Genomic DNA, 12,466 nt, shown 5'->3' on the forward strand with positions numbered 1-12,466 from the left:
GATCTCTATCGGTCAAACCGCATAACAACATACGTTGTTCCCTTTGTCATCGGTATGTTACTTGCCCAAGATTCGATCGTTGGTATCTCAATACCTAGTTCAATCTCGTTACTGGCAAGTCTCTTTACTCGTTCTGTAATACATCATCCCGCAACTAACTCATTAGATACAATGCTTGAAAGGCTTATAGTGATGTGCATTACCGAGTGGGCCCAGAGATACCTCTCCGACAATCAGAGTGACAAATCCTAATCTCGAAATGTGCCAACTCAACCAGTACCTTCGGAGACACCTGTAGAGCACCTTTATAATCACCCAGTTACGTTGTGACGTTTGGTAGCACACAAAGTGTTCCTCTGGTAAACGGGATTTGCATAATCTCATAGTCACAGGAACATGTATAAGTCATGAAGAAAGCAATAGCAACATACTAAACGATCAAGTGCTAAGCTAACGGAATGGGTTAAGTCAATCACATCATTCTCCTAATGATGTGATCCCGTTAATCAAATGACAACTCATGTCTATGGTTAGGAAACTTAACCATCTTTGATTAATGAGCTAGTCAAGTAGAGGCATACTAGTGACACTTTGTTTGTCTATGTATTCACACATGTATTATGTTTCCGGTTAATACAATTCTAGCATGAATAATAAACATTTATCATGAAATAAGGAAATAAATAATAACTTTATTATTGCCTCTAGGGCATATTTCCTTCAGTCTCCCAGTTGCACTAGAGTCAATAATCTAGTTCACATCGCCATGTGATTTAACACCAATAGTTCACATCACCATGTGATTAACACCCATAGTTCACATCATCATGTGACCAACACCCAAAGGGTTTACTAGAGTCAATAATCTAGTTCACATCGCTATGTGATTAACACCCAAAGAGTACTAAGGTGTGATCATGTTTTGCTTGTGAGAGAAGTTTAGTCTACGGGTCTGCCACATTCAGATCCGTATGTATTTTGCAAATTTCTATGTCGACAATGCTCTGCACGGAGCTACTCTAGCTAATTGCTCCCTCTTTCAAAATGTATCCAGATTGAGACTTAGAGTCATCTGGATTAGTGTCAAAATTTGCATCGACGTAACCCTTTACGACGAACCTTTTGTCACCTCCATAATCGAGAAACATATCCTTATTCCTCTAAGGATAATTTTGACAGCTGTCCAGTGATCTACTCCTAGATCACTATTGTACTCCCTTGCTAAACTCAGTGTAGGGTATACAATAGATCTGGTATAGAACATGGCATACTTTATATAAACTATGGCTGAGGCATAGGGAATGACTTTCATTCTCTTTCTATCTTCGGCCGTGGTCAGGCTTTGAGTCTTACTCAATTTCACACATTGTAACATAGGTAAGAACTCTTTCTTTGACTGTTCCATTTTGAACTACTTCAAAATCTTGTCAAGGTATGTACTCATTGAAAAAACTTATCAAGCGTCTGGATCTATCTCTATAGATCTTGATGCTCAATATGTAAGTAGCTTCACTGAGGTCTTTATTTGAAAAAGCTCCTTTCAAATACTCCTTTATGCTTTCCAGAAAATTCTACATTATTTCCGATCAACAATATGTCATTCACATATATTTATCAGAAATGCTGTAGTGCTCCTACTCACTTTCTTGTAAATACAGGCTTCACCACAAGTCTGTATAAAACTATATGCTTTGATCAACTCATCAAAGCGTATATTCCAACTCTGAGATGCTTGCACCATTCCATAGATGGATCGCTGGAGCTTGCACATTTTGTTAGCACCTTTAGGATCGACAAAACCTTCTGGTTGCATCATATAAAACTCTTCTTTAAGAAATCCATTAAGGAATGTAGTTTTGACATCCATTTGCTAGATTTCATAAAATGTGGCAATTTTCTAACATGATTCGGACAGACTTGAGCATCGCTACGAGTGAGAAAATCTCATCATAGTCAACACCTTGAACTTTGTCAAAACCTTTTTCGACAAGTCTAGCTTTGTAGATAGTAACACTACTATCAGCATCCGTCTTCCTCTCAATGATCCATTTATATTCTATGGCTTGCCGATCATCGGGCAAGTCAACCAAAGTCCACACTTTCTTCTCATACATGGATGCCATCTCAGATTTCATGGCCTCAACCCATTTCGCGGAATCTGGGCTCATCATCGCTTGATCATAGTTCGTAGGTTCGTCATGGTCAATTAACATGACCTCCAGAACAGGATTACCGTACCACTCTGGTGCGGATCTCACTCTGGTTGACCTAGAAGGTTCGCTAGTAATTTCATCTAAGTTACATGATCTTCATCATTAGCTTCCTCACTAATTGTGTAGGAGTCACAGAAACAGATTTCTGTGATGAACTACTTTCCAATAAGGGAGCAGGCACAGTTACCTCATCAAGTTCTACTTTCCTCCCACTCACTTCTTTCGAGAGAAACTCCTTCTCTAGAAAGGATCCATTCTCAGCAACAAATATCTTGCCTTCGGATCTGTGATAGAAGGTGTACCCAACAATTACTTTTGGGTATCCTATGAAGATGCACTTCTCCGACTTGGGTTTGAGCTTATCAAGACGAAACTTTTTCATATAAGCATCGCAACCCCAAACTTTAAGAAACGACAGCTTAGGTTTCTTGCTAAACCACAATTCATACGGTGTCGCCTCAACATTTAGATGGTGCCCTTTTTAATGTGAATGCAGCTGTCTCTAATGCATAACCCCAAAACGATTGTGTTAAATCGGTAAGAGACATCATAGATTGCACTATATAAAATAAAGTACGGTTATAACGTTCAGACACACCATTACGCTGTGGTGTTCCAGGTGGCATGAGTTTGTGAAACTATTCCACATTGTTTTAATTGAAGACCAAACTCGTAACTCAGATATTCGCCTCTGCAATCAGATCATAGAAACTTTATTTTCTTGTTACGATGATTTTCCATTTCACTCTAAAATTCTTTGAAATTTTCAAATGTTTCAGACTTATGTTTCTTCAAGTAGATATACCCATATCTGCTAAAATCATTTGTGAAGGTCAGAAAATAACGATACCCGCCGCGAGCCTCAACACTCATCGGACCTCATACATCAGTATGTATTATATCCAATAAGTCAGTTACTAGCTCCATTGTTCTGGAGAACGGAGTCTTAGTCATCTTTGCCCATGAGGCATGGTTCACAAGCATCAACTGATTCATAATCAAGTGATTCCAAAAGCCCATCAGCATGGATTTTCTTCATGCGCTTTACACCAATATGACCTAAACGGCAGTGCCACAAATAAGTTGCACTATCATTATTAAATTTGCATCTTTTGGCTTCAATATTATGAATATGTGTATCACTACGATCAAGATTCAGCAAACCATTTTCATTGGGTGTATAACCATAGAAGGTTTTATCCATGTAAACAGAATAACAATTATTCTCTAACTTAAATGAATAACCGTATTGCAATAAACATGATCAAATCATATTCATGCTCAACGCAAACACCAAATAACACTTATTTAGGTTCAACACTAATCCCGAAAGTATAGGGAGTGTGCGATAATGATCATATCATTCTTGGAACTACTTCCAACACACATCATTACTTCACCCTTAATTAGTCTCTGTTCATTCTGCAACTCCTGTTTCAAGTTACTACTCTTAGCAACTGAACTAGTATCAAATACCTAGGGGTTGCTATAAACACTAGTAAAGTACACATCAATAACATGTATATCAAATATACCTTTGTTCACTTTGCTATCCTTCTTATCCACCAAATACTTGGGGTAGTTCCGCTTCCAGTGACTAGTCCCTTTGTAGTAAAAGCACTTAGTCTTAGGCTTAGGTCCAGACTTGGGCTTCTTCACTTGAGCAGCAACTTGCTTGCCGTTCTTCTTGAAGTTCCCCTTCTCCCCTTTTCCCTTTTCTTGAAACTAGTGGTCTTGTTAACCATCAACACTTGATGCTTTTCTTGATTTCTACCTTCATCGATTTCAGCATCACGAAGAGCTTGGGAATTGTTTCCGTTATCCCTTGCATATTATAGTTCATCACGAAGTTCTAGCAACTTGGTGATAGTGACTAGAGAACTCTGTCAATCACTATCTTATCTAGAAGATTAACTCCCACTTGATTCAAGTGATTGTAGTACTCAGACAATCTGAGCACAGGCTTACTTGTTGAGCTATTCTCCTCCATCTTGTAGGCAAAGTAATGTCACAAGTCTCATACCTCTCGACACGGGCATGATTATGAAATACCAATTTCAACTCTTGGAACATCTTATATGCTCCGTGGCGTTCAAATTTTTTTGAAGTCCCGGTTCTAAGCTGTAAAGCATGGTGCACTAAACTATCAAGTAGTCATCATACCGAGCTTCGCTAAACGTTCATAACGTCTGCATATGCTCCTGCAATAGGTCCGTCACCTAGCGGTGCATCAAGGACATAATTCTTCTATGCGGCAATGAGGATAATCCTCAGATCACGGATCTAATCCGCATCATTGCTACTAACATCTTTCAATATATTTTTCTCTAGGAACATATCAAAAATAAACGGGGAAGCTATGTGCGAGCTATTGATCTACAACATAGATATGCAAATACTATCAGGACAAGGTTCATGATAAATTAAAGTTCAATTAATCATATTACTTAAGAACTCCCACTTAGATAGACATCCCTCTAGTCATCTAAATGATCACGTGATCCAAATCAACTAAACCATGTCCGATCATCACGTGAGATGGAGTAGTTTTCAATGGTGAACATCACTATGTTGATCATATCTACTATATGATTCACGCTTGACCTTTCGGTCTCAGCGTTCCGAGGCCATATCTGCATATGCTAGGCTCGTCAAGTTTAACCCGAGTATTCTACGTGTGCAAAACTGTCTTACACCCATTGTAGATGAACGTTGAGCTTATCACACCCGATCATCATGTGGTGTCTCGGCACGACGAACTTTGGCAATGGTGCATACTCAGGGGGAACACTTTTACCTTGAAATTTAGTGAGAGATCATCTTATAATGCTACCGTGAAACTAAGCAGAATAAGATGCATAAAGGATAAACATCACATGCAATCAATATATGTGACATGATATGGCCATCATCATCTTGCGCCTTTGATCTCCAGGTCCAAAGTACTGTCATGATCTCCATCGTCACCGGCATGACACCATGATCTCCATCATCTTGATCTCTATCAACGTGTCGTCATATGGTCGTCTCGCCAATCATTGCTTTTGCAACTATTGCTATTGCATAGTGATAAAGTAAAGCAATTGTATGACGCTTGCATCTTATGCAATAAAGAGACAACCATAATGCTTCAGCCAGTTGCTGATAACTTTAACAAAACATGATCATCTCATACAACAATTTATATCTCATCACATCTTGACCATATCACATCACAACATGCCCTGCAAAAACAAGTTAGACGTCCTCTACTTTGTTGTTGCAAGTTTTACATGCCTGCTATGGACTGAGCAATAACCGTTCTTACCTACGCATCAAAACCACAATGATAGTTCGTCAAGTTAGTGCCGTTTTAACCTTCTCAAGGACCGGACGTAGCCACACTAGGTTCAACTAAAGTTGGAGAAACTGACACCAGCCAGCCACCTGTGTGCAAAGCACGTCGGTAGAACCAGTCTCGCATAAGCGTACGCGTAATGTTGGTCCGGGCCGCTTCATCCAACAATACCGTCGAACCAAAGTGTGACATGCTGGTAAGTAGTATGACTTGTATCGCCCACAACTCACTTGTGTTCTACTCGTGCATATAACATCTACGCATAAAACCAGGCTCGGATACCACTGTTGGGGAACATAGTAATTTCAAAAAATTTCCTACGCACACACAGGATCATGGTGATGCATAGTAACGAGAGGGGAGAGGTTGTCCACGTACCCTCGTAGACCAAATGCGGAAGCGTTAGCCCAAGGCGGTTGATGTAGTCGTACGTCTTCACGATCCGATCGATCCAAGTATCGAACTTACAACACCTCCGAGTTCTGCACACGTTCAACTCAATGACGTCCCGCGAGCTTCGATCCAGCAAAGCTTCATAGGAGAGTTTCGTCAGCACAACGATGTGGTGACGGTGATGATGATGCTACCGATGCAGGGGTTTGCCTAAGCACCGCTACGATATGATCGAGGTGGATTATGGTGGAGGGGGGCACCGCACACGGCTAAGAGATCAATGATCAATTGTTGTGTCTTTGGGGTGCCCCCTTACCCTTGTATATAAAGGAGGGGAGGAGGAGAGGGCCGGCCAAGGGGAGAGGTGTACCCAAGGGGGGCAATCCTACTCCAAGTGGGTTTGCCCCCTCTTTCCTAGTCCTAGTAGGAGAGGGGAAGGAAAGGGAGAGGAGGAGAAGGAAAGAGGGGGCCGGCTCCCCTTGCCCTAAACCAATTCGGTTTGGGCCTTGGGGGGGCGCGCCCCACACTTCCCTTGCGGCCTTCTATTTCCATTAAGGCCCATGTAAGCCCATTAAACCCCCCATCGGGGGGGGGGGGGGTGGTTCCGGTAAACCCCGGTACTCTAGTATTTATCCGGTAACCCCCGGAACCCTTCCGGTGTGCGAATATAACCTTCCAATATATCAATCTTTATGTCTCGACCATTTCGAGACTCCTCGTCATATCCCCGATATCATCTAGGACTCTGAACTACCTTCGGTACATCAAATCACATAAACTCATAATACCGATCGTCACCGAACTTTTAAGCGTGCGGACCCTACGGGTTCGAGAACTATGTAGACATGAACGAGACACATTTCCAGTCAATAACCAATAGCGGAACCTGGATGCTCATACTAGCTCCCACATATTCTACGAAGATCTTTATCGGTCAAACCGCATAACAACATACGTTGTTCCGTTTGTCATCGGTATGTTACTTGCCCGAGATTTGATCATCAGTATCTCAATACCTAGTTCAATCTCGTTACAAGCAAGTCTCTTTACTCATTCCGTAATACATCATCCCACAACTAACTCATTAGTTACAATGCTTGCAAGGCTTATAGTGATGTGCATTACCGAGTGGGCCCAGAGATACCTCTCCGACAATCGGAGTGACAAATCCTAATCTCGAAATACGCCAACTCAACAAGTACCTTCAGAGACACCTGTAGAGCACCTTTATAATCACCCAGTTACGTTGTGAAGTTTGGTAGCACATAAAGTGTTCCTCCGGTAAACAGGAGTTGCATAATCTCATAGTCATAGGAACATGTGTAAGTCATGAAGAAACCAATAGCAACATACTAAACAATCAAGTGCTAAGCTAACGGAATGGGTCAAGTCAATCACATCATTCTCCTAATGATGTGATCCTGTTAATCAAATGCCAACTCATGTCTATGGTTAGGAAACTTAACCATCTTTGATTAATGAGCTAGTAAGTAGAGGCTTACTAGTGACACTATGTTTGTCTATGTATTCACACATGTATTTTGTTTCCGGTTAATATAGCTCTAGCATGAATAATAAACATGTATCATGAAGTAAGGAAATAAATAATAACTTTATTATTGACTCTAGGGCATATTTCCTTCAGAAGAATCCCCTAGGATTTCAATAGGCAAGTTGTGTTTAAGAATAGGTCCATGTTTAAAGAATACTTCATCTATTTCCCTTCTTTCATTCATAAACATATCATTTTCATGGTGAAATAGTGTCTTTATTGGCAAGCTTAATTGTGACACCAATCTCTTCTATCTCCGCAGGTGCAATATCATGCATAATTTCTTTGTATAAGGAATGAGGTATTGCACTTGCACTAGCACCCATATCACATAAGCCATTATAGCTATGATCTCCTATTTAAAAAGAAATAACAGGCATGCCTACAACATGTCTATGTTTATTTTTAGTATCAGGCCTAGCAATTCTAGCAGCTTCATCATAGAAGTAAATAATATGCCCATCAATATTATAGGCAAAGAGATCTTTAACCATAGCAATATTAGGTTCAGCTTTAACTTGCTTAGTGGGTTTGTGTGTCCTAATATTACTTTTGTTGACTATAGTTGAAACTTTAGCATGATCCTTTATTCTAATAGGGAAAGGTGGTTTCTCAACATAAGTAGTAGGAACAAGAGGATCATTATAAGGGATAGTCTTTTCTTCAACTTTAATAGGTGCAAATACTTTTACTTCAATGGGAGGATTATTTTTAAACCACTTCTCCTTAGGGAGATCAACATGGGTAGCAAAGGATTCACGGAAAGAAGCTACTATCTCAGAGTCAAGTCCATATTTAGTGCTAAATTTACGGAAACCATCGGTATCCATAAAAGATTTAACACAATCAAACTTAGGTGTTATACCGGCTCCTTACCTTCGTAAAGATCCCAATCTTCATAGTTGCGTTTAATTCTCTCCAATAAATTCCATTTGAATTCAATAGTCTTCATCATAAAGGAACCAGTACAAGAAGTATCGAGCATGGAGCGACTGTTGTCAAAAAGCCAAGCATAATTTTTTTGAATAATCATTTCTCTTGAGAGCTCATGATTGGGGCATGAATATAACATTGACTTAAGCCTCCCCAAGCTTGAGCGATGCTTTCTCCTTCGCGTGGCCAAAAATTATATATAAAATTACGATCACGATGAGCAAGATGCATAGGATAAAACTTCTGGTGAAATTCCAATTTCAATCGCTTATAGTCCCATGATCCCATATCATCACATAGCCTATACCATGTCAATGCATCTCCCTTCAAAGATAAAGGGAAGACCTTCTTCTTGATAACATCATCAGGCATACCTTCAAGCTTAAATAATCCACAAACTTCATCCACATAGATTAAGTGTAAGTCGGGATGCAATGTTCCATATCCATCAAAAGGATTAGCTAGCAGTTTCTCTATTATACCCGAAGGAATTTCAAACTAAACATTTTAATTTCCAGTAGGTCTAGTAGGTTGAGGAGCAACTATTTTCTCTACCGGTTGGGGTGAAGATACCACGAACAAGCCCCTCAAAGGATTACTTTCCATAGTAACAAGTGACAGTAAATTTCAGCACACTATATAAATTTTTCCTTACCAAATTCCACCTACCAAAGGCGTTTCACTCCCCGTTAACGGTGTTAGAAAAGAGTCTTGATGACCCACAAGTATAGGGGATCTATCGTAGTCCTTTCTATAAGTAAGAGTGTCGAACGCAACGAGGAGCAGAAGGAAATGATAAGTAGTTTTCAGTAAGGTATTCCCTGCAAGCACTGAAATTATCAGTAACATATAGTTTTGTGATAAGGTAATTTGTAACGAGTAGCAAGTAATAAAAGTAAATAAGGTGCAGCAATATGGCCCAATCCTTTTTGTAGCAAAGGACAAGCCTGGACAATTTCTTATATAGAGAAAAGCACTCCCGATGACACATGGGAATTATCGTCAAGCTAGTTTTCATCAGATCATATGATTCGTGTTCGGTACTTTGATAATTTGATATGTGGGTGTACCGGTGCTTGGGTACTGCCCTTACTGGGACAAGCATCCCACTTATGATTAACCCCCATTGCAAGCATCCGCAACTACAATAGAAGTATTAAGGTAAACCTAACCATAGCATGATACATATGGATCCAAATCAGCCCCTTACGAAGCAACACATAAACTAGGGTTTAAGCTTCTGTCACTCTAGCAACCCATCATCTACTTATTACTTCCCAATGCCTGCCTCTAGGCCCAAACAATGGTGAAGTGTCATGTAGTCGACGTTCACATGACACCACTAGAGGGATGACAACATACATCTCATCAAAATATCGAACGATTACCAAATTCACATGACTACTAATAGCAAGACTTCTCCCATTCCCTCAAGAACAAACGTAACTACTCACAAAGCATATTCATGTTCATAATCAGAGGGGTATTAATATGCATAATGGATCTGAACATATGATCTTCCACCAAGTAAACCAACTAGCATCAACTACAAGGAGTAATCAACACTACTAGCAACCCACATGTACCAATCCGAGGTTTGGATACAAAGATTGGATACAAGAGATGAACTAGGGTTTGAGATGAGATGGTGCTGGTGAAGAAGTTGATGGAGATTGACCCCCTCCCGATGAGAGGATCGTTGGTGATGACGATAGTGATGATTTCCCCCTCCCGGAGAGAAGTTTCCCCAGCAGAACAGCTCCGCCGGAGCCCTAGATTGGTTCCACCAAGGTTCCGCCTCATGGCGGCGGAGTTTCGTCCCGAAAGCTTTCTTATGATTTTTTGCTCAAAGAAAGACTCCATATAGCAGAAGATGGGCATCGAAGGGCCACCAGGGAGCCTACGAGGCAGGGGGCGCGCCTAGGGGGTAGGGCGCGGCCCCACCCTCGTGGCTGGTGGGTGGCCCCCTCTGGTACTTCTTGCACTCAGTATTTTTTTTATATTCTGGAAATAACTTCCGTGATGTTTCAGGACTTTTGGAGCTGTGCAGAATAGGTCTCTAATATTTGCTCCTTTTCCAGCCCAGAATCCCAGCTGCCGGCATTCTCCCTCTTTATGTAAACCTTGTAAAATAAGAGAGAATTGGCATAAGTATTGTGACATAATGTGTAATAATAGCCTATAATGCAATAAATATCGATATAAAAGCATGATGCAAAATGGGCGTATCACCCGTATACAATTCCCTTTGCCCATCGGTATGTGTCTCGCCCGAGATTCAATCGTCGGTATATCTATACCTCGTTCAATCTCGTTACCGGCAAGTCTCTTTACTCGTTCCGTAACACATGATCTCGTGGCTAACTCCTTAGTCACATTGAGCTCTTTATGATGATGCATTACCGAGTGGGCCCAGAGATACCTCTTCGTCATATGGAGTGACAAATCCCAGTCTCGATTCATGCCAACCCAACAGATACTTTCGGAGATACCTGTAGTGCACCTTTATAGCCACCCAGTTACGTTGTGACATTTGGTACACCCAAAGCATTCCTACGGTATCCGAGAGTTGCACAATCTCATGGTCTAAGGAAGTGATACTTGACATTAGAAAAGCTTTAGCAAACGAACTACACAATCTTGTACTATGCTTAGGATTGGGTCTTGTCCATCACATCATTCTCCTAATGATGTGATCCCGTTATCAATGACATCCAATGTCCATGGTCAGGAAACCATGACCATCTATTGATCAACGAGCTAGTCAACTAGAGGCTTACTAGGGACATATTACGATCTATGTATTCACACATGTATTACGGTTTCCGGTTAATACAATTATAGCATGAACAATAGAAAATTATCATGAACATGGAAATATAATAGTAACCACTTTATTATTGCCTCTAGGGCATATTTCCAACAGATACACCACGTGATGATCGGGTGTGATAAGCTCTACGTTCACATACAACGGGTGCAAGCCAGTTTTCCACAAGCAGAATACTCAGGTTAAACTTGATGAGCCTAGCATATGCAGATATGGCCTCGAAACACTAAGACCGAAAGGTCGAGCATGAATCGTATAGTAGATATGATCAACATAGTGATGTTTACCATTGGAAACTACTCCATCTCATGTTATGATCGGACATGGTTTAGTTGATATGGATCACGCGATCACTTAGATGATTAGAGGGATGTCTATCTAAGTGGGATTTCTTTAGTAATATGGTTAATTGAACTTTAATTTATCATGAACTTAGTACTTGATAGTATTTTGCATGTCTATGTTGTTGTAGATAAATTGCCCATGCTACTGTTCCTTTGAATTTTAATGCGTTCCTAGAGAAAGCTAAGTTGAAAGATGATGGTAGCAACTACATGAATTGGGTCCATAACTTGAGGATTATCCTCATTGCTGCACAGAAGAATTACGTCCTGAAAGCACCGCTAGGTGCTAGGCTTGTTGTAGACGCTACCTATGACGTTAAGAACGTGTGGCAGAGCAAAGCTGATGACTACTCAATAGTTCAGTGTGCCATGCTTTACAGCTTAGAACCGGGACTTCAACGACGTTTTGAACGTCACGGAGCATATGAGATGTTCCAGGAGTTGAAGTTAATATTTCAAGCAAATGCCCGGATTGAGAGATATGAAGTCTCCAATAAGTTCTATAGCTGCAAGATGGAGGAGAATAGTTCTGTCAATGAACATATACTCAGAATGTCTGGGTACCACAACCACTTGACTCAACTAGGAGTTAATCTTCCTGATGATAGTGTCATTGACAGAGTTCTTCAATCACTGCTACCAAGCTACAAAAGCTTCGTGATGAACTACAATACGCAAGGGATGGATAAGACAATTCCTGAGCTCTTTGCAATGCTAAAAGATGCGGAGGTAGAAATCAAGAAGGAGCATCAAGTGTTGATGGTCAACAAGACCACTAGTTTCAAGAAGAAGGGCAAAGGGAACAAGGGGAACTTCAAGGAGAATGGCAAGCAAGTTGTTGCTCAAGTGATGACGCCCAAGTCT

This window comes from Triticum aestivum, chromosome 4A, assembly GCF_018294505.1.
Source record: "Triticum aestivum cultivar Chinese Spring chromosome 4A, IWGSC CS RefSeq v2.1, whole genome shotgun sequence".
In the NCBI taxonomy this organism is placed as follows: domain Eukaryota; kingdom Viridiplantae; phylum Streptophyta; class Magnoliopsida; order Poales; family Poaceae; genus Triticum; species Triticum aestivum.